Here is a 21,734-nt window from a genome sequence, read left to right as displayed (position 1 = left end):
CTGCAGGATGGGTCTCCACAGGTGAAATGGCTGCTTAAGATCCTCTTCTGTTCGCCCCAGTTATATTTCCCTCTCTGCATGTCACCTCCAGTCTGTGTTAACATGATAGGGATTCACTTTGCTGACATACTGTCTCAATCACTTATTTTTCTGGATTTTAAATGTTCTTTCCCTATCAGTCTCTCAGTCTCTCTCACACACCCCACACACATCTTTTTGCTTTGGATATTGCTTCACAGAGCTTTAGCCAGGCATTGAAGACTGCGGTGTGTGTGTTGAATTATTCAGTGAATCATGAAGATGACTTGCAGAGACAGACAGTGCTTGATTCACCCTCTATCACACTGTTTTATGTAGTGCATGTGTTGCAGTCAACTCCATCATAGAAGAGACAGAAAAGGGTGTGCAGCCCCGCCAGAGGACACAAATCCCTTAAGCATGTTTATGGGTCACTAGACTAGATCATGTCAAATTGTTGACCCAATCACTTTTCAAATATCATAAGTCTGTTGGGAATAGCTGAGTGAAGCCCTGAAAAGATATTACCGCAAACCAGGACCTGGTTTCCGATGTGAGGGCCTAGTAGATGAACTTGTGGATTACTGTATATGTTGAATTGGGTAGGTTGGAATCGATGCTTATTTTGTGTGTGTTGAATCTTACAGTGGCAAGAAAAAGTATGTGAATCCTTTGGTCATAAAATTTGATCTGATCTTCGTCTAGGTCACAACAATAGACAAACAGTCTGACTAATAACACACAAACAATTATAAGTTGGGATGAGGTTTTGATGTTGGTGTGCTGTAACTTTTTCTCCACCCATAGTGTGGTGTGTTCCTCCCAAACAACTCAACTGTAGTTTCATCTGTCCACAGAATATTTTGGCAGTAGTGCTGTGGAACATCCAGGTGCACCTTTGCAAACTTCAGACGTGCAGCAATGTTTTTTTTGACAGCTGTGGCTTCTTCAGTGGTGTCCTCCCATGAACACCATTCTTGTTTCGTGTTTTACCTATCGTAGACTCGTCAACAGAAATGTTAGCTTGTTCCAGAGATTTCTGTAAGTTTTTAGCTGACACTAGAATTCTTCTTAACTTCATTGAAGAATCCTAGTGTCAGTCACCTTTGCAGGACGGCCACTCCTAGGGAAAGTAGCAACAGTGCTGAACTTTCTGCATTTATAGACAATTTGTATTACCATGGACTGATGAACATCAAGGCTTTTCCAGCTTTATGCAAGTCAACACTTCTTAATCTTAGGTCTTCTGCGAGGCCTGGTTCACATCAGGCAATGCTTCTTGTGAATAGCAAACTCAAGTTTTGTGAGTGTTTTTTATAGGGCAAGGCAGCGCTAACCAACATCTCCAATCTCGTCTCATTGATTGGACTCCAGGTTAGCTGACTCCTGACTCCAATTTGCTTTTGGAGAAGTCATTAGCCTAGGGGTTCACATACATTTTCCAACCTACACTGTGAATGTTTAAATTAAGTATTCAATATAGACAAAAAAAAATACAATAAGTTTTGTGTTATTAGTTTAAGCACACTGTTTGTCTATTGTTGTGACTTAGATGAAGATAAGATCAAATTTGATGACCAATTTATTCAGAAATCCAGGTAATTCCAAAGGGATCACATACTTTTTCTTGCCACTGTATATGTTTGATGATAAAACATATTTCATCCCCAATTAATATCGTTCATTAGGGCTTTTTCCCCCTTAAACTCAATTGTAGGGAATGTATTATGTTTGTGAATTTCAGTTGGATGTATTGGACGGACTGGGAGGAGGATGAGGTGAACGACAGCATAGGAAGGATAGAAAAAGCATGGATGGATGGATCTAACAGACAGATATTTGTCACGTCTAATATGCTGTGGCCTAACGGCCTTACCCTAGACCATGGGACCAGCACCATGTACTGGTGTGATGCCAACTACGATCACATAGAGAAGATCTACCTCAACGGCACTGGCAGACAGGTGAGTGAAGCTGTACTCTAGCGGGCAAAAAACATTTTGTCATTTTAATTGACAGGTGAGTGAAGCGGTACTCTAGCGGGCAAAAAACATTTTGTCATTATAATTGTAGTTTTCAACTAAAATGGTCATAGTTCTCTGCCATTTCAGTGGGTTTTTTCTTCCCTCTGCTCTCTCAGGTCTTTGAGTACTGTTGTGCAGGTTGTGTTCTTTCTTTGATAAGTGTTGTATCTGATTATTCATGCAGGTTGTGTACAATGGCAAACAGCTGAACCATCCGTTTGGGATTTCTCACTACCGTAACTCCATCTTCTGGACGGAGTACATGAACGCTTCTGTTTTCCAGCTGGATTTAACCTCTGGGGACGTTACTCTACTAAGGAGTGAGAGGCCTCCCCTGTTTGGCCTGCATGTGTACAATGCTCAGAGTCAGCAAGGTATGTCTGACTGCTTTCACTTTTCCATCCCCTATCACTAAAGCTTAACTTTGGTGAATGTAGTCTACACAATCTTATATAGCTGTTTCTAAAAATTATCACAAAACCTCCCCCACCATTACTAAAGGTTTGCCTTCAGAGAATGTTTTCTATGGTTAGCCCTGATGCTTATATATGCAACCTTCAAAAATAGTGTTGCAATCTATCCACTATGGTATCTTATATAGCCGTTAGTATAATGAAAACAGTATTCTCCATCGTGGCATTGGTTAGTTGCTGGATAAATTGAGAGTGGCAGCAATTTTACTTTGAATTCCAGTCTATGGAAATAAAAGACTGACTCAACATAGTGCTCCCTGCTGTCTGTGTGGTGGATGATGATAGATTCCTGTTGTGGGTAGATGAATAGATAACATCAGAGAGAGATGCATGATGCGCTTTGTTGATGGTGCAGAACTGTAGGGCCTCACAGCAGGTAGAACCCTTGTTATCGTGGTTGTGAATCACTGTTTAGAGTTTAGACTAATGTGTGTGTGGAGCAGGGGGAGGTATGATTACTGTCATCTCCTCTAAGAAACAGAGAGAAGTGCCAACACTAATCATCTGCTGGGCAATCAATGGATAAAGATAAGGGGCATTTTGAGACGATTCACAGGCTTTTCATTTGTGTAATAATTTCTAGCGGTTTACATCAAAATAATACAGTTCGTTAGAGTGGTGTACGACTGTGGTATACCAAACATGTGATGCAGAGAAAGAGTGAAAGGGAGAAAATGGCTGGCTGTATATGAGTTCTAATTCTCAGCATGGGTAAAGTAGAATTTCACTGGCCATTCCTCCAAAGCTCATGTCACCAAAGAGATGAATTGGCTCTGCTGTCCTCTGAGTATTACTTACTGACTCTCACAAAACAGAAGTCTTTATCTCATTGGCTCAGGCACTGCCTTTGGACCTGACACTAAACCAAACAAACAATGTTCTCCACGCCTCAACTTTATAAGTGACAGTTTCTTCACGCATATTCAATTTTTTTGGTCTCGCTCCCTTGAGAACGGTTGGTTTTGTCCTAAAAGACTGATTATTCCCCTGAAAGGATACAACTGTCAAATCTCTACAATGTCCCCAATAATATGTTTGATATGTGGTTATACACTATATATACAAAAGTATGTGGACACCCTTTCAAATGAGGGGATTTGGCTATTTTAGCCACACCTGTTGCTGACAGGTGTATAACATCGAGCACACGGGCATGCAATCTCCATAGTCAAACATAGAATGGCCTTACTGAAGAGCTTAGTGACTTTCAACATGGCACCGTCATAGGATGCCACCTTTCCAACAAGTCAATTTGTCAAATTTCTGCCCTGCTAGAACTGCTCCGGTAAACTGTAAGTGCTGTTATTGTGAAATGGAATCGTCTAGGAGCAACAACGGTTCAGCCACAAAGTGGTAGGCCATATAAGCTCACAGAACGAGACCAAGTTCCAAACTGCTTCTGGAAGCAACATCAGCGCAATAACTGTTTGTCAGGAGCTTCATGAAATGGTGTGTGGCCAAGCAGCTGCACACCATGTACAATGCCAATTGTTGGCTTGAGTGGTGTAAAGCTCGCTGCCATTGGACTCTGGAGCAGTGGAAGCGCTTTCTCTGGAGTGATGAATCACGCTTCACCATTTGGCAGGCCGATGGATATATCTGGGTTTGGCAGATGCCAGGAGAACACTACATGCCTGAATGCATAGTGCCAAATGTAAAGTTTTGTGGAGGAGGAATAATGGCCTGTGGCTATTTTTCATTGTTTGGGCCCCTTAGTTACAGTGAAGGGAAATCTTAATGCTACAGCATACAATGACATTCTAGACGATTCTGTGCTTCCAACTTTGTGGCAACAGTTTGGGAAGGCCCTTTCCTGTTTCAGCATGACAATACCTCTGTGCACAAAGCGAGGTCCATACAGAAATGCTTTGTTGAGATTGGTGTGGAAGAACTTGACTGGCCTGCAGAGAGTCTTGACCTCAACCCCATTGAACACCTTTGGGATTAATTGGAAGGCCGATTGCGAGCCAGGCCTAATCACCCAACATACTTCCCGACCTCACTAATGCTCTTGTGGCTGAATCGAAGCAAGTCCCCGCAGAAATATTCCAACATTTAGTGGAAAGCCTTCTCAGAAGAGTTGAGGTTGTTTTAGCAGCAAAGGGGTGCCCGCTCCATATTAAGGCCTATGATTTTGGAATGAGATGTTCAACGAGCAGTTGTCCACATATTTTTGGCCATGTAGTGTAGATGACGTGGCACCCACCTGCCACATTCTTCTCAAACAGGAAATGGCTTTTGTGTTAAGATGTTTTATGTGCGTTTCTTCACAATTCACATTGATCTCTGCACAGAGAGATGACGAAGGACAGAACAACAATAGAGACACATGACATAATACAATAATAATGCTTTAGAAGAATAGGATTTGAGGTTAACAGTGGTATTATTTTTTTCCTACTCTGTATTTCCAGGTGACAATGCATGCAGTGTGAATTATGGGGGATGCGGTACACTCTGCCTCGCTATCCCAGGGGGCAGAGTGTGTGCCTGTGCTGACAACCAGCTCCTGGAGAAGAACAATGTCACCTGCTCAGGTACTGTAAGACCATGCAGTGAATCAGCCAGAGCAGTATATTGCACTGTAGACAAACTATGAACATGGTTTTCTCTCACCGCTATTTTGTGCGATTTCAGTGTAAAATATGCTTTACTTTTCAATGGTATTCATTCCGCTGTGGTTTAATTTGTCTCATGTCTGTTTCTCTGGTATTAATGTTAGTTTCTCTGTTATATCTGTTAATTAAGTGTCGTCTGGGGTGGTGGAGCCACAGCACTGTAAGAGCGATGAGTTTCAGTGTAGTAACCACCGTTGTATCCGTGCGTCATGGAGATGCGACGGGGACGATGACTGTCTGGATGGGAGTGACGAGGAGATCCAAAGCTGCTGTGTGTATATATCTGTCCCCCCCCCCCCCACACACACACACATCACTTAGCATGCAACATTGCACAAAGTGATATTTTCTTGCTATAAACTTTTATCTCGCTAAATGTCATTGATGGTGAATACGTCCCCCCTCCCCTCTTTACGTCCCCTCATCCCCCATCTAAGAGAATTTGCTGTTGAGTGGATCGATAAGATAAACACCATGTTAGACGCTTGGGTGCTGACTCATTTCTCACTATGAAAAATCCTATAATGTAATCTTCTGCCAGAATTATCAGAATTGCTAAATCTATTATCTGCTCTGCTGGAATGTCAGCACGGTTTTTCAAAGTGTTCTCCTTTGGGGACAGCCAAAGAACCCGTTTAGGTTTTAGATAGCACCTTTTTTTCTAACAGTGTATAACAAGGTTTGAGACATTCTCTGATCCAAATTCCTGCTTCACATTGATACCTCAGATTTTTGTGAAGTCAAAGTTGGACTTTTAAAGTTAGAAACTGTAAATGTCAGATTTGTAAATCCTTTAGAAGATAAATTCTATTCTACAAAGAATTTCAACTAGAACATTTTTAAAAACAAAAAAACCTTGCTTTGGTAATATGAGTGTCTCTGTCTATCTGTTTCAGTGAACCACAGTTGTTCCAATGACCAGTTCAAGTGCCTCAACAATCACTGCATCCCTAAGAGATGGCTGTGTGATGGAATCAATGACTGTGGGAACAATGAGGATGAGTCCAACAACACATGTTCAGGTAACTGATACAATACCTCAGCTTTTTCTCAGATCTTTAGTCTAGCAATTGTGTTATGCCGTTTTCTGAGCTATGGAAATATATTGATGTGGTGTATTCAGTTATGCAGTTGGACTGTGTATTGTAAAAAAATATATATCAAACCTCTGCCCCCTTAAACTCTGCTTAGAGTTTTATGCTATGACCCTGCAGAAGTGTTTTTTTCCCTCCTCACAATAACAGCTCTTAGCCTTCCAGGATCAATCACTGGATATCAGTGGGGGTGACTAATGTTGCCTTGTAATCAGATAGACATGCATGTTACACAGCACCAACCACCTCGTGTGCTATGCTGGTGCTGCTGTCCTTGCATGTCTGTCTCTGTCATGGACATGTGACTGAAAGGTTTGTGTAAGGGCGCCACTAATTTCCTCCAGACTTGATATATGTGATATATATGTGATGTAGAGATCAATTTAAGCTCCACAGGCCTGACATTGACATGCCATATGATTGAATGATCATTAGGGGGCTGAACACATCTGGCTTTGACTTGATACCCATGTGATTGAATTACAAATGTGCTTCTGTCTTCCATGTCTCTCTCTCTCTCTCAGCCCAGGCCTGTCAGCCCAACCAGTTCTCTTGTCGGAACGGACGCTGTATCCCCCTGGCCTGGCACTGCGACCGGGACGACGACTGCGGGGACATGTCCGACGAGACATCATCCTGTGGTGAGTCAGACTCTGAATCTGCATTCTCTGGCCCTGAAACCTGAATCTACCCCCATTGACATCGATGCATGATTTATATGATTGTTAAGTTGGTTATGCTTGAGCATCTCAAGTTAGGTTTTTGGCCCTAAAAGAGTATTCATACTAAAAGGTTGTAGACCTGTTAACACAATACACCACACACTCTCTCTGGGAAGCCACAGTGTAAAGGAAAGTGCAGGGTTTATAAACGGCAAGAGAGGCTTTCAAAGAAGAGGTGACCACTGTTATGATGACACTGACAGTTCTGACGATTCTATTGACCACATCTCCAACCTTGAGAGGAAACCAAAAGGATATACTGCTGTGAGCTGTAGCTCAAAGGAAATGGTTCAGTGGAAAAGACCACTCAGCCTATAGTGACATAACTACACCAGAGAAGTCTTAAAAGCATTGCAAAAATATAACCTCCTGGTGAGACAACTGAATGCTAGCTTGGCTATTTGAACTCTTAGTGTGTGTTCTTGTCTAGTGCACAGCAGCCGGTTTCTTATATTTCTCTCAAAGTATAGCCTTAGTGCTTTCCTCTCTCTTACTGGGGATATAATGCTTGGTCTTAGCTCCTAGTTTTTGGGAACTAAAATGCAATATCCACTTGCTCAAATACAAGTTTTTGAATACCATTACTGATCAGACTATTGGGTTACCTTTGAGTTGGCATAGTATTGGTTGTGAAGGGGTGAATGAGTGTACCAGTGTGCTTGTTATTGGTTGACCGGTAGTGCTGTGAAATAAGAATAGAGATATAATAACATGTCCTTGGCATCTGACACACTGTTTTCATTCTGTATCCCCTAAATCAAATTTTCTGATGAGAATGTCCCATTTCTTCATTTATTAGGACCTTGAATACTTTGTTGTCTCTCTATTTTCTTTCGCTTGCTTCAGTCATGTAAGAAGTGAGTTTTAGCAGTTACATCCTCTGGGCCAGGAGCTCAGAATTCACCTGCTCAGTGTTCTAACTAAATTACAAAGTTGTTGCCAAATAAGACTTGTAGTATTATTATTATACGTTTTATTATTATTGCAGAATTACAGGATCTATCAAAACTGATATCGAAGTAAGTTTTAGTGCATGTAATTTGAATGGCCGAAACGTTTATTTAGTTTTCATATGGTAGACTTTATTTCTGTATGGTACTATAGTCAAATCTCGCAACTATACTATTTTGACTCGTTCAGAGGGAACTTTCCTGGCCATAAATTCTGTATTTAGTGATGTGATGTGGAAATATAATTACTCAACAAGCATAAAAGAAGTGAGAAAAAAATAATTTGAAAGGTTTTTAAACCTCCTTGATGTTAAGTCCCCTATTTAGCGGAATTTGAGAGGTTCTGGACCAGCTACGACTGACAGTTTGGTGTACAAAGCGCTCTGTGAAGATCGCTTCACACCCCACATTTGCATCGGGAGTGACGTGTAACATTTTCTGGCCTATCCAGACAACAAATCAATTTTCTCTCCCTTTAATCGACAGAGCCCAGCCTGGGAGATGGCATATAAAAGGGGACAGTCTAGCGATTTCAGCAATCGTGGTCCCATGTTGCTCTGATATTCGCAGCCAGATATAGAGCTCTCAACATGAAAAAACACTCAATCATTTTGTATAATTGAAACACAACCACTTTATGTTTGTCCCAGAAAGATGAAATCACGTTGTTTGTAATGCTGAAGTTCTAACGTGTCTGCAGACATTCGAGTGGTGTCTCTGCGTCGGCTCAGATGAGGCTTGGTATGGTAGAAAATGCTCTGTCGCCAAATTTGTAGTCACTAAATACACTACATGGACAAAAGTATGCGGACACTTGCTCGTCTAACATCTCATTCCAAAATCATAGGCCTCTTTGCTGCTATAACATCCTCCACTCTTCTGGGAAGGCTTTCCACTAGATGTTAGAACATTGCTGCGGGGACATGCTTCAGCCAAAAGAACATTAGTGAGGTTGGGCACTGATGTTGGGCCATTAGGCCTGTTCCAATGAATCCCAAAGTCGTTTGATGGGGTTGAGGTCAGGACTCTGTGTAGGTCAGTCAAGTTCTTCCACAGTGATCTCAACAAACCATTTTGTGCACGGGGACATTGTCATACTGAAACAGGAATGGGCCTTCCCCAAACTGTTGACACAATGTTGAAGCACAGAATCGTCTAGAATATAATTGTATGCTGTAGCATTAAGATTTTACTTCACTGGAAGTAAGGGACCGAGCCCGAACCACGAACAATTGTCCCAGACCATTATTTCTCAACTTTACAGTTGGCACTATGCATTCGGGCAGGTAGCGTTATCCTGGAATCCGTCGAACCCAGATTCGACCGTCGGCCTGCTAGATGAGGAAGTGTGATTCATCACTCCAGAGAACGTATTTTCATTGCTCCAAAGTCCAATGGCGGTGAGCTTTACACCCCTCCTGCCAACGCTTGGCATTGCACATGGGGATCTTAGGCTTGTGTGTGCCTGTTCGGTCATGGAAACCCATTTCATGAAGCTCGAGACAAATAGTTATTGTGCTGACGTTGCTTTCAGAGGAAGTTTGGAACTCGTAGTGAGTGTTGCAACCGAGGACAGGCTATTTGTACGCTCTACTCGCTTCAGCATACGTCTGTACCGTTCTGTGAGCTTGTGTGGCCTACCACTTTGTGGCTGAGCCGTTGTTGTTCCTAGACATTTCCACTTCACAATAACAGCACTTACATTTGACAAGGGCAGCTCTAGCAGGGCAGACATTTGACAAACTGACTTGTTGGAAAGGTGGCATCCTGTGATGGTGCCACGTTGAAAGTCACTGAGGTCTTCAGTAAGGCCATTCTAATGCCAATGTTTGTCTATGGAGGTTGCATGGCTGTCTGCTCAATTTTATATACCTGTCAGCAACGGGTGTGACTGAAATAGCCGAATCCACAAATGTAAAGGTGTGTCTACATACCTTTGGCAATGTAGCGTATGATCATATTAATTTTATAGTTATAAGAAAGATAAAATTTCATAGTAAGTTGTTTATAATTTTACTGTTACTATATTTTGAAAGCATTTCAGTTATTTCAAGCCCTATTCCCCCTCTTTTGCTGAGTAGGAATAAAATAATGTATGATTTTTAAAAATATTTTCATATTTTCACAATATTTGTACTATATATTTGAGCTTCTATCCTCAAATGTGAGTCAATGTGTAACTATTTTTTACCAGGAAGGTGAGATCCAGAACCTTCTAGAACTATGCAGCATTTTAGTTTTGTTTATGGCCATCTCATGAAAATGAATTACTCTTGGATATGTCTATTTAGGTGAAAATCTACATTTTGCTGTAACGTTTAACCTCCCATCCCTTCACTGTATGTGGTAAGGATGACACATATCAGTCTTTGTTGTATCATCTCTGACTCTCCTTGTGTGCCTACTAAGCTGCTCCAATACACAGTCACAAACAACCAGAGTGTAAGCTGTAATTAAAGTTTATGCTCGGCTTCATTCAATCATAATCAAGCTGCGCTCCAAAACATATTCTCTCCCATACTGTTGTTTGAGGTTCCTCAGGCATTACTGCTCTGTAGGAGTTCTCACCGCGTCTCTGGCAGTTCAATTTGCTCCACTGCAGCGACGAATGGTTTTAAACACCTGAAGCTCCACACGTCGTGGTGCCACTGCCATTTGAGATGGATGCTAATTTGAATTTTGTTTGCTAGAAGTATGGTAGTTGTCAACCTGTATGTTGAACCCAGAATCTCCCCTCTGTCGACTAGACTGAGAAATTAACCAGACATTATTTATGCATGTTGATATTTATTTTTAATGAGTGTTAAACCTCAACCAGACGGTCGCTGTCGAAGATAACTAAAATCCTTAGAGCGAAAATGTAGAAGACGAGTGTGATAAACATTCACTATGTCCTAGCTAAAGCCCTAGGTGTTTGTAGCAGTAGGGATTCCAAATAATCCAATAAAATGTAGTCTCTGAATTCAAACCAAAGTCAATAAAGCTCCTGGCCTCCAATGGAAATATCTCAGAAAGTGTGTTATATGTGATGCGAATTCAAATGCAGATCAGATGTATTTATGCCCAGATTTACATTGACACTGACACATTGACACAGATTTACATTGACAATAGTGGGTGGAATATTTAGCTACCAGCACCATCAACAACAGTTAGAGAAAGTGAGAGTTGGTGTCTCTTTGAGCACACTGGAAGAAATAAGGCGCCGATGTTGGTTAATTACGAGGTGTTAGTTGGTTTTGAACAGGCAGCTAGCAGAATCACACACAAAACAATATATACTGTTGAAAAATGAGTTGGAATGGAGTGTTTGTAAGGAGTTTTAGACAAAGTATTTTCAGAATAAATGTAGCCCTATGGGTTTGGCCTTTAAATAACTGTAGTTGACTGTCTCTTTGCTTTTATGTCTATAGCATTGCCGACCTGTGAACCACTCACCCAGTTCAGCTGTTCCAATGGGAGATGCATCAGTGTCAAGTGGCATTGTGACTCAGGTACGTTCCTACTGAAAACCTACAGCAGTGTTTCCTCAACAACCATCAAGGCTTCAACAAAAATAAACAACGTTGAGGTCAGAATACTTGAGGACAGGAGTTGAAAAACACCGAGCTACTGTACATTTCACATGCACCTTGTATAACCCACAACCTTGAAATCAACCACAATCTCCTTATGTAACGAAAGTGGTTCGGAGAACCACACTCTTCACCCACTATGCACACCACGTCATTTCAACTTGGATATTTGGGTAATATTTGGTTGAGACATTGATCAATGAGATTACATCCTTTACTCACCCATTTTTTGTTTAGTTGTCATTTAAATGTGTTATCACTGACGCGCTTTCAACCATTTGAAAACACAAAAAGTTAAAATGGGAATACAACACCAGATATTTGGTATTTATACAACAACTTAATGTGTTGTCTGTGCTTTATCTAATAGAACAACCAACTGTCCTGGATTGCAGTTGAGATTACAGTAGAAGTATGTAGTGCAAGTGATCAATGCTGTTTGAGATTCTGCACAGACTATTGTGCAGAATCAGCAATTGTGAAGATTTCTACAGACCTGCAAACTTTGCGTGCTTTCTTAATCATGCACGCTTCCTATGATTACATAAGAAGACATGTATAGTTACAGTAAGAGAGCCTTACCTTTAGGCTTTTTACTGTATTACAAAGTCCTATTCAATTGTGTTGCCTTCAGAAAGTATTCACACCCCTTGACTTTTTCCACATTTTGTTGTGTTACAGCCTGAATGTAAATGTTGTGTCACTGGCCTACACACAATACCCCATAATGTCAAAATGGAATCATGATTTTATACATTTGTACAAATTAATAAAAAATGAAAACCTGAAAAGTCTTGAGTCAATAAGTATTCAATGCCTTTGTTATGGCAAGTCTAAATCATTTCAGGGGTAAAAATTCACATAAATTGCATGGACTAATTATGTTTAACATGATTTTTGAATGACTACCTCATTTCTGTACCCCAGATCCAATTATCTATAAGGTCCCTCAGTCGAGCAGTGAATTTCAAACACGGATTCAACCACAAAAACCAGGGAGGTTTTCCAATGCCTCACAAAAAAATGGCATGCCATGGTAGGTACAAATAATTCAAGCTGACATTAAATGTCCAGTTGAGCATGGTGACGTTATTAATTACATTTTGGATGGTGTATCACTACACACAGTCACTACAAAGATACAGGCGTCCTTCCTAACTCACTTGCCAGGGATTTCACCATGAGGCCAATGGTGACTTTAAACAGTTACAGGGTTTAATGACTGTGATGGGAGAAAACTGAGGATGTACCAACAATATTGTAGTTACTACTACTAACCAAAATGCCAGAGTGAAAAGAAGAAGACCTGTACAAAAATACAAATACTCCTAAAACATCCATCCTGTTTGCAATAAGGCACCAACGTAAAACAACAAATAAAAGTCTGGTAAAGAAATTCATTTTATATCCTGAATACAAAGCGTTAGGTTTGGGGCAAATCCAAGACCACACATCACTGAGTACCACTCTTCATATTTTCAAGCATGGTGGTGGCTGCATCATGTTATGGGTAGCTTGTCATCGGGAAGGACTAGGGAGTTTTGTAGCATAAATAGAGCTAAGAACAGCCAAATCCTAGAGGAAAACCTTCTCCAGTCTACTTTCCAATAGACACTGGGAAACAAATGCACCTTTTAGCTAAAACAATAATCAACTGTGGCTCAGTTGGTAGAGCACGACAATTGCAACGCCAGGGCTGTGGGTTTGATTCCCATGAGGGACCAGTATGGACAAATATGAAAATGTATGCAATAACTACTGTAAATCACTCTGGATAAGAGTGTCTGCTAAATGACTAAAATGTAACAACCTAAAATACACTGGTTGCTTACCAAGTTATAGTTTTGACTTAAATCATCTTGAACATCTATGGCAAGACTTGAAAATGTCTGTCTAGCAATGATCAACAACAAACTTGACAGAGCTTGAATAATTTGACAAATAATCATGTGCAAATATTATACAATCCAGGTGTAATTGCTGCCAAAGGTGATTCTACCATGTATTGTGTGAATACTTATGTAAATGAGATATTTCTGTATTTCATTTTCAATACATTTGCAAACATTTCTAAAAACATGTTTTCACTTTTTCATTGTGCGGTATTGTGTGTAGATGGGTGAACATTTATACATTTTTTTAATCCATTTTGAATTCAGGCTGTAACAACAAAATGTGGAATAAGCCAAGGGGTATGAATACTTACTGAATGCACTGTATCTAATGCTTTGATAGTTTCATCTGAGCCATTGGCTTAATCCTATTCTTTAACTTTTATTTTTGGTTTAGTTGGAGACATGAATCCAACATATAATTTGTTAACTTGTCAACACAACCAAGCGAACAAAACAGTGCCCTTCTGTCTCAGTATGTGTAGCTTATCTAGGCTATCTGAAGCTGTCTGTTCAGAAAGAGTATGACATTGCTGCCACCTGTAGCATTGAATGTAAGGGAAGCCCACGCGCATTTGGTCTTCCATGATAAAAAAATATATAATATAATAGCATATCAGCGTTAAGCTAAACTGAGTGAGATCAACTGTGAATGGTCCTGTCACACCAAAAAATACTCTCCAGGGGAAGCTAGATTGGATTTGGCTTCAGGTCAATCACATCACAAGCCAAATGTCATTATTGACAGAAAAAAAGTTTAATAATTGCATCTCGTTGTGTTGTTGTCCTCTGGTGGCTAGCTAGCTAGCAAGCTAAAATAGTCCCTTTCCTAAATTATCCATGGATGGAGATAAGGATTTGGATGTGGTTATACTTACATCTCCATACTGGCCAATGATTATAGCAGCAATTCTGATCCAACCATAAATGCATACAATGTGCCCCTGGCCTGAGAGGATGGAAGTTCAACATGTAGCTAGATGTAGTATGCTAATGTTAACTTAGATTTTTGGTTTAGATGGAGATGTGAATCCAACATTCTCAATTATTAATTTGTAGACAAACTGGAATTAAAGCCAGACTAAGTCAGTGACACAACTATACAAGATCCCCTTCAAATGTTGATATTTGGTTGGTTGACAACCAAACACAATTCAATAACCAGTTGTATTCCTCCACTATTGGTAGAGGAACACAATGGCGCCGACAGAGAGGGCTGCCTCACTTCTAGTTCTTAGAAAACTTTGCAGTATTTTGTGTTTTATGTGTTACATTGTTATCACAGAAAATGTTATACGTTATTACAAACAGCCGGGAAGAACAAAAGGATATCAGAGGAGGCTCACCCTCCCACCGCTTCTGAGTATATCACTCACTAATGTTCAGTCCCTGGATAAAAACGTTGATGAGATCAGGGCAAGGGTTTCTTTCCAGAGAGACATCAGGGATTGTAACATACTCTGTTTCTCGGAAACATGGCTCCCCCGTGATATACTGTCGGAGTCGGTACAGCCATCTGGATTCTCAGACCATTGTTATTCCAACTTTCGGGATGCATACAAGGCCCTCCCCTTCCCTCCTTTCGGCAAATCTAACCACGACTCGATTTTGCTCCTCCCTTCCCATAGGCAGAAACTCAAACAGGAAGTACTCGTGCTAAGGAATATTAAACGCTGGTCTGACCAATCAGAATCCACGCTTCAAGATTGATTTGATCACGCGGAATAATATTGACGTGTACACTAAGACGGTTACTGATTTCATCAAGAAGTGTATAGGAGATATTGTAACCACTCGGACTATTTAAACCTACCCTAACCAGAAATCATGGATAGATGGCAGCAAACAAAGTGCGAACCACCGCATTTAACCATGGCAAGGTGACTGGGAATATGGCAGAAAACAAACAGAGTTGTCATTCCCTCCGCAAGGATATCAAACAGGAAAAACATCAGTATACAGACAAAGTGGAGTCGCAATTCAACGGCTCAGAAACGTGACATATGTGGCTGGGTCCACAGACAATCACGGACTACAAAAGGAAAACCAGGCTCTTCGCGGACACTTTCGTCTTGCTTCCAGACAAGCTCAACACGTTCTTTGCCCGCTTTGAGGATAACACAGTGCCACCAACGTGGCCAGCTACCAAGGACTATGGCTCTCCTTCTCCTTGGCCGACGTGAGTAAGATATTTAAACGTGTTAACCCTCGCAAGGCTGCCGACTCAGACGGCATGCCTAGCCATGACCTCATAGCATGTGCAGACCAGCTGGTTGGTGTGTTTACAGACATATTAAATCTCTCCCTATCCCAGTCTCTCCCTATCCCACATGCTTAAAGATGGCCACCATTGCCCCTGTACCCAAGAATACAAAGGTAACTGAACTAAATTACTGTCTCCCTGTAGCACAAATTTTTGTCATCATGAAGTGCTTTGAGAGACCAGTCAAGGATCATATCACCTCCACCTTACCTGTCACCCTAGACCCACTTCAATTTGCTTACCACCCCAAAAGGTCCACAGACAATGCAATCGCCATCACACTGTACACTGCCCTATCCCAAGAGCAATACGCCATAGTACCCTCCAAGCTCATCATTAAGCTCGAGTCCCTGGGTCTGAACCCTGCCCTGTGCAATTGGGTCTTGGACTTCCTGACGGGCCGCACCCAGGTAGTGATCTTCAACACTGGGGGCCTACAAGTGTGCGTGCTCAGCCCCCTCCTGTACTCCCTGTTCACCCATGACTGCGTGGCCATGCACATCTCCAACTCAATCATCAAGTATGCAGATGACACAACAGTAGTTGGCTTGATTACCAACAACGACGACGAGACAGCCTACAGGGAGGAGGTGAGGGCTTTGGGAGTGTGGTGTCAGGAAAATAACCTCTCACTTAACGTCAACAAAACAAAGAAGATGATCGTGGACTTGTAGGAAACAGCAGAGGGAGCACCCCCCTATCCACATCGACAGGACAGCAGTGGAGAAGGTGGAAAGTTTAAATTCCTTGACGTACATATCATTGACAAACTGAAATGGTCCACCCACACAGGCAGTGTGGTGAAGGCTCAACAGCACTTCAACCTCAGGAGGCTAAAGAAATGTGGCTTGTCGCCTAAAACTCTCACAAACTTTTACAGATGCACAATTGAGAGCATCCTGTTGGCTGTATCACAGCCTGGTATGGCAACTGCAGGGCTACCCACAACTGCCCACAACTGCAGGGCTCTCCAGAGGATGGTGCGCTCTGCACAATGCTTCACCGGGGGCAAACTACCTTTTCTCCAGGACACCAACAGCACCTGATGTCACAGGAAGGCCAAAAAGATCATCAAGGACAACAACCACCCGAGCCACTGCCTGTTCACCCCGTTATCATCCAGAAGATCAGGTCAGTACAGGTGCATCAAAGCTGGGACTGAGAGACTGAAAAACAGCTTCTATCTTAAGGCTATCAGACTGTTAAATAGCCATCACTAGCACAGAGAGACTGCTGCCTACACACAGACTTGAAATCATTGGCCACTTTAATAAATGGATCACCAGTCACTTTAATAATGTCACTTTAATAACGTTTACATAACTTGCATTACTCATCTCATATGTATATACTGTATTCTATACTATCTACTGTATCTCAGTCTATGCCACTCTGACATTGTTCATCCATATATATATATATATATATATATATATATATTCTTAATTCCATTCCTTTACTTAGATTTGTGTAAATTAGGTATTTGTTGTGTAATTATTAGATATTACTTGCTAGATATTGCTACACAGTCGGAACTAGAAGCACAAGCATTTCACTTCACCCACAATAACATCTGCTAAACACATGTATGTGACCAATACATTTTGATTTGATTTGAGTTTGTCTACAAATTAATAATTGATGTTGGATTCATGTGTCCATCTCAACCAAAATCGTAAGTTAAAGAATAGGTGTTGAATTGAAACAATAGCTGTTGATGACTTCACAAATGCTATATACTGTACTGTAGGCCTAAATAGCATACTTGATGATTTATGACTCATAAGATATGGTTACATTTAATTTGCTCTGGTAGACCTCCCTTTGAAATGACTTTGATAGCAACAGTAAATCTATTTTTTTATTAAGTGGAGCTTTCTTAATAATAATCATTCTCACAATTGCACATGGTTTTAGTCAGTCACAAATATCAAAGCTAAGCAGGGCTGAACTTGGTTAAAACCCTGGAATGGAGACCAAAGGAATAACTGTAGATATATCAACTCTTCAGTAGGAGTTTCTGCCCAACCTGTAGTTTTTTTTCTGATAGTGGATTTAACTTTATACAGGGTTTGTCTATGTTGAAAATTGGTTACCATGATGACATAATCCTTTCACCCTCAAAACACATTGATAACTTTTTTTCAAATCCAATGTATTTTCCATGTCACATTGCTTTGACAAATGAAATTGAAACAACTTTGATTCAACCAGTTTGTGCCCAGTGGGATGTGCAGAGTACGCGTACCTTGCCTAAAACGTGACTTCTGAGACCTCCCCAATCTAATGCACATTCTTATGACATGAAGGAGTCAAACCTAGTCAGTCAAACTTGCTATTTTTCCTCTGTGTCCCAAGATGATGACTGTGGAGATGGTAGTGACGAGGTGAGTTGTGTCCACTACTGCTCCAACACCCAGTTCCAGTGTTCCAGTGGGAGATGTATTCCAGACCACTGGGCCTGCGATGGGGACGACGACTGTGGGGACTTCAGTGATGAGAACACCACATGTGGAGGGTCTGGAGCTGGTGAGAGAAACCATGCTGTTTTTTGTCATTCCTTTATTGTTGCACTTTTAGAATTCATAATGCAAATGAAGCTTCATAAGTTATAGTGCCATCCCTCATTTTGACAAATTAATGTACTCTGCACTAAGTATCATGTTAACTATCCCAACATTGTGATTCCTATTTTTCTACATTACAACCTGTAATTTAAATTTATTTTTATTTGGATGTCATCTAATGGATATACACAAAATAATCCAAATTGGTGAAGTGAAATGAAAAAAATTACTTGTTATAAAAACTTCCCAAAAATAAAAAACGGAAGCAAGGGGCACCACCAAGGATCTCTCCAAAAAAGTCAGGGACAAAGTTGTGGAGAAGTACAGATCATGTTTGGGTTATAAAAAAATATCAGAAACTTTGAACATCCCATGGAGCACCATTAAATCATTATAAGAAATGGAAAGAATATGGCGCTACAACAAACCTGCCAAAAGAGGGCCACCCACCGAAACTCACCAACCAGGCAAGGAGGGCATTAATCAGAGGCAACAAAAATACCAAAGATAACCCTGAAGGAGCTGCAAAGCTCCACAGCAGAGATTGGAGTATCTGTCCATGGGACCATTTTAAGCCGTACACTCCACAGAGCTGGGCTTTACGGAAGAGTGGCCAGAAAAAAAACATTACTTAAAGAAAAAAATAAGCAAACATGTTTGGTGTTCGCCAAAAGGCATGTGGGAGACACCCCAAACATATGGAAGAAGGTACTCTGGTCAGTTGAGACAAAAATTTAGCTTTTTGGCCATCAAGGAAAATGCTATGTCTGGCACAAAGCCAACACCTCTCCTCACCCCGAGAACACCATCCCCACAGTGAAGAATGGTGGTGGCAGCATCATGCTGTGGGGATGTTTTTCATTGGCAGGGACTGGGAAACTGGTCGGAATTGAAGGAATGATGGATGGTGCTAAATAGAGGGAAATTCTTGAGGGAAACCTGTTTCAGTCTTCCAGAGATTTGAGACTGGGATGGAAGCAACACTCAAGTGGTTTAAGGGGAAACGTGTAAATGTCTTGGAATGGCCTAGTCAAGTCCCAGAGCTCAATCCAGTTGAGAAGATTGCTGGACACCAGCGGAACCCATCCAACTTGAAGGAGCTGGAGCAGTTTTGCCTTGAAGAATGGGCCAAAATCCCAGTGGCTAGATGTGCCAAGCTTATAGAGACATACCCTAAGAGACTTGCAGCTGTAATTGCTGCAAAAGGTGGCTCTATAAAGTATTGACTTTGGGGGGGGTTGAATAGTTATGCAGAGTCAAGTTTTCTGTTTTTTTGTCTTAATTTTTGTTTGTTTCACAATAAAAACTATTTTGCATCTTCAAAGTGGTAGGCATGTTGTGTAAATCAAATGATACAAACCTCCCAAAAATGTAATTTAATTCCAGGTTGTAAGGCAACAAAATAGGAAAAATGCCAAGGGGGGTGAATACTTTCGCAAGCCACTGTAGATGCTTTCAAGGTGGGCTAACTACTCATCCTCATTACTGCACATGAAACATTGAGCGTAACTATTAATTATTCATTTGGCATTTTAAATCAGTAGAAATATATGTATGTTTTTAAAGATAATTAGTTTAATTTTATATTAACTGTTAACTGGTCTGGTCTAATGTCCTTAAGTCTTCATCTTCCTCTCTCAGCTCTCGCACTGCTGATCTAATCTCATCTACTGTTCACAACAGTACAACATCAATATTTGAATATTTTAATCTGGTATAATTACCTCAGAAAGCTGAGCCTAGCCCGGGTAGCTGAAATCCTCACAGCTCACTACCTTGTCACTAGAATGAGGACGTTATTCATCAAACCGTCTCCCATCTCCAGCCTTTTCCTTTCTACTCTAATACAGTGTAGTGTTGCTGGGTTGTGGTCCACCCCTGGGGTTAAAGCTCTGGCTCGGCAGCCCCTGACTGTTATGGAAATACTTCTGATCTCTGATTTCAGAAGTTTTTTTTTCCCTGGCAATGTGGAAATGGTTAGGTTGAATACAATCGGTCTTGTGACTGACTACCTAGCATGATTCAAAATAACATTTGAAAGATCAATCATACAGATAATTTTGCCATAGTTTGAATGGAAAAGAATATACATAACCCAATATTGTCAAAAGTTTGCCCACTGGGAACCAATTTTCACATTCACAGAAGGATTCTATTTAAGAGATAATGCCAGAGAAGTTGGTGTTTGGGAGATATATTAGCAAGGGTGTTGTTCGTCAAGGGACGGCAAACTGTGCCAATATATCCTCCAAACACCGGTTTTGAGGGCATTATTACTTTTATACAATGGGTTACCAACATATTCAAATAGTGATTGACATATTTTTTTATTTTTTTATTTTGATGAATTTATTCATACTATTTCATCCTTCCACAAGATATAGTCCCGACACAAATCTAGGGTTGCTACACAAGCCGGCAGGTTGTTCGTTCTATCGGTTCAGTTGCCAGAGATGCAACTCAGTCATTCAGTCTTTTTGTTCTGTATCTATGGATGCAACCCAGTCGTTCATTCTAAATGTTACTTTGCAATACTGGCTGGCAACGTTCTTATCCCTTGCTTGCTAGCTAGCCAACCACAGCTAACTTAAATTTACGTCAAACAGTGCAGCCAGAACAACAGCAAAGGAGCTGCATTTGCATTTGTTTAAGCTTTAAGTTTTCTAGTGCCATTTATTTGGATACATCCATAACAATGAGCTAATGATGCACAATTTCACCTGGCATAGAAAATGTGCTCTCTCGTCAGGACAATGTTGTTCAGGGGAGCTAGCCAACAACACAGTCACTTCAAACGGAAGATGGAAAGACAGCAATCTAGCTGCATTTCATTTCATTTGACCTTTTTTTAAATGTACATTTCTTTGCACATATCCATAAAAATTATGCCAGCTGTTTCATGATTTTGACTGGCTGAGAAAAGCTATCTGCCTGTCTGTCTCATCCAGACACGTTTATTTCTATGCGACAGCTGGAGATCGAATTTCATTATTGAAACAATGTTGCAAATGTCGGTGAGACAGACAGCAAGGTACAGTGGGGCAAAAAAAGTATTTAGTCAGCCACCAAATGTGCAAGTTCTCCCACTTAAAAAGTTGAGAGAGGCCTGTAATTCATAGGTACACTTCAACTATGACAGACAAAATGAGGAGAAAAAATCCAGAAAATCACATTGTAGGATTTTCAATGAATTTATTTGCAAATTATGGTGGAAAATATGTATTTGGTCAATAACAAAAGTTTATCTCAATACTTTGTTCTATACCCTTTGTTGGCAATGACAGAGGTCAAACGTTTTCTGTCAGTCTTCACAAGGTTTTCACACACTGTTGCTGGTATTTCGGCCCATTCCTCCATGCAAATCTCCTCTAGAGCAGTGATGTTTTGGGGCTGTTGCTGGGCAACACGGACTTTCAACTCCCTCCAAAGATTTTCTATGGTTTTGAGATCTGGAGACTGGCTAGGCCACTCCAGGACCTTGAAATGCTTCTTATGAAGCCACTCCTTCATTGCCTGGGCGGTGTGTTTGGGATCATTG

At 40.9% G+C, this 21,734-nt stretch overlaps 1 pseudogene; it reads left to right on the top strand.

The window, feature by feature from the left end:
- LOC109870738 (low-density lipoprotein receptor-related protein 1B-like) overlaps nucleotides 1-21,734 on the top strand; it is a 332,082-nt pseudogene that overhangs the window by 102,814 nt on the left and 207,534 nt on the right.

Source organism: Oncorhynchus kisutch, linkage group LG26 (assembly GCF_002021735.2).
Source record: "Oncorhynchus kisutch isolate 150728-3 linkage group LG26, Okis_V2, whole genome shotgun sequence".
NCBI lineage: Eukaryota > Metazoa > Chordata > Actinopteri > Salmoniformes > Salmonidae > Oncorhynchus > Oncorhynchus kisutch.
This window is presented reverse-complemented; position numbering and strand designations above follow the sequence as displayed.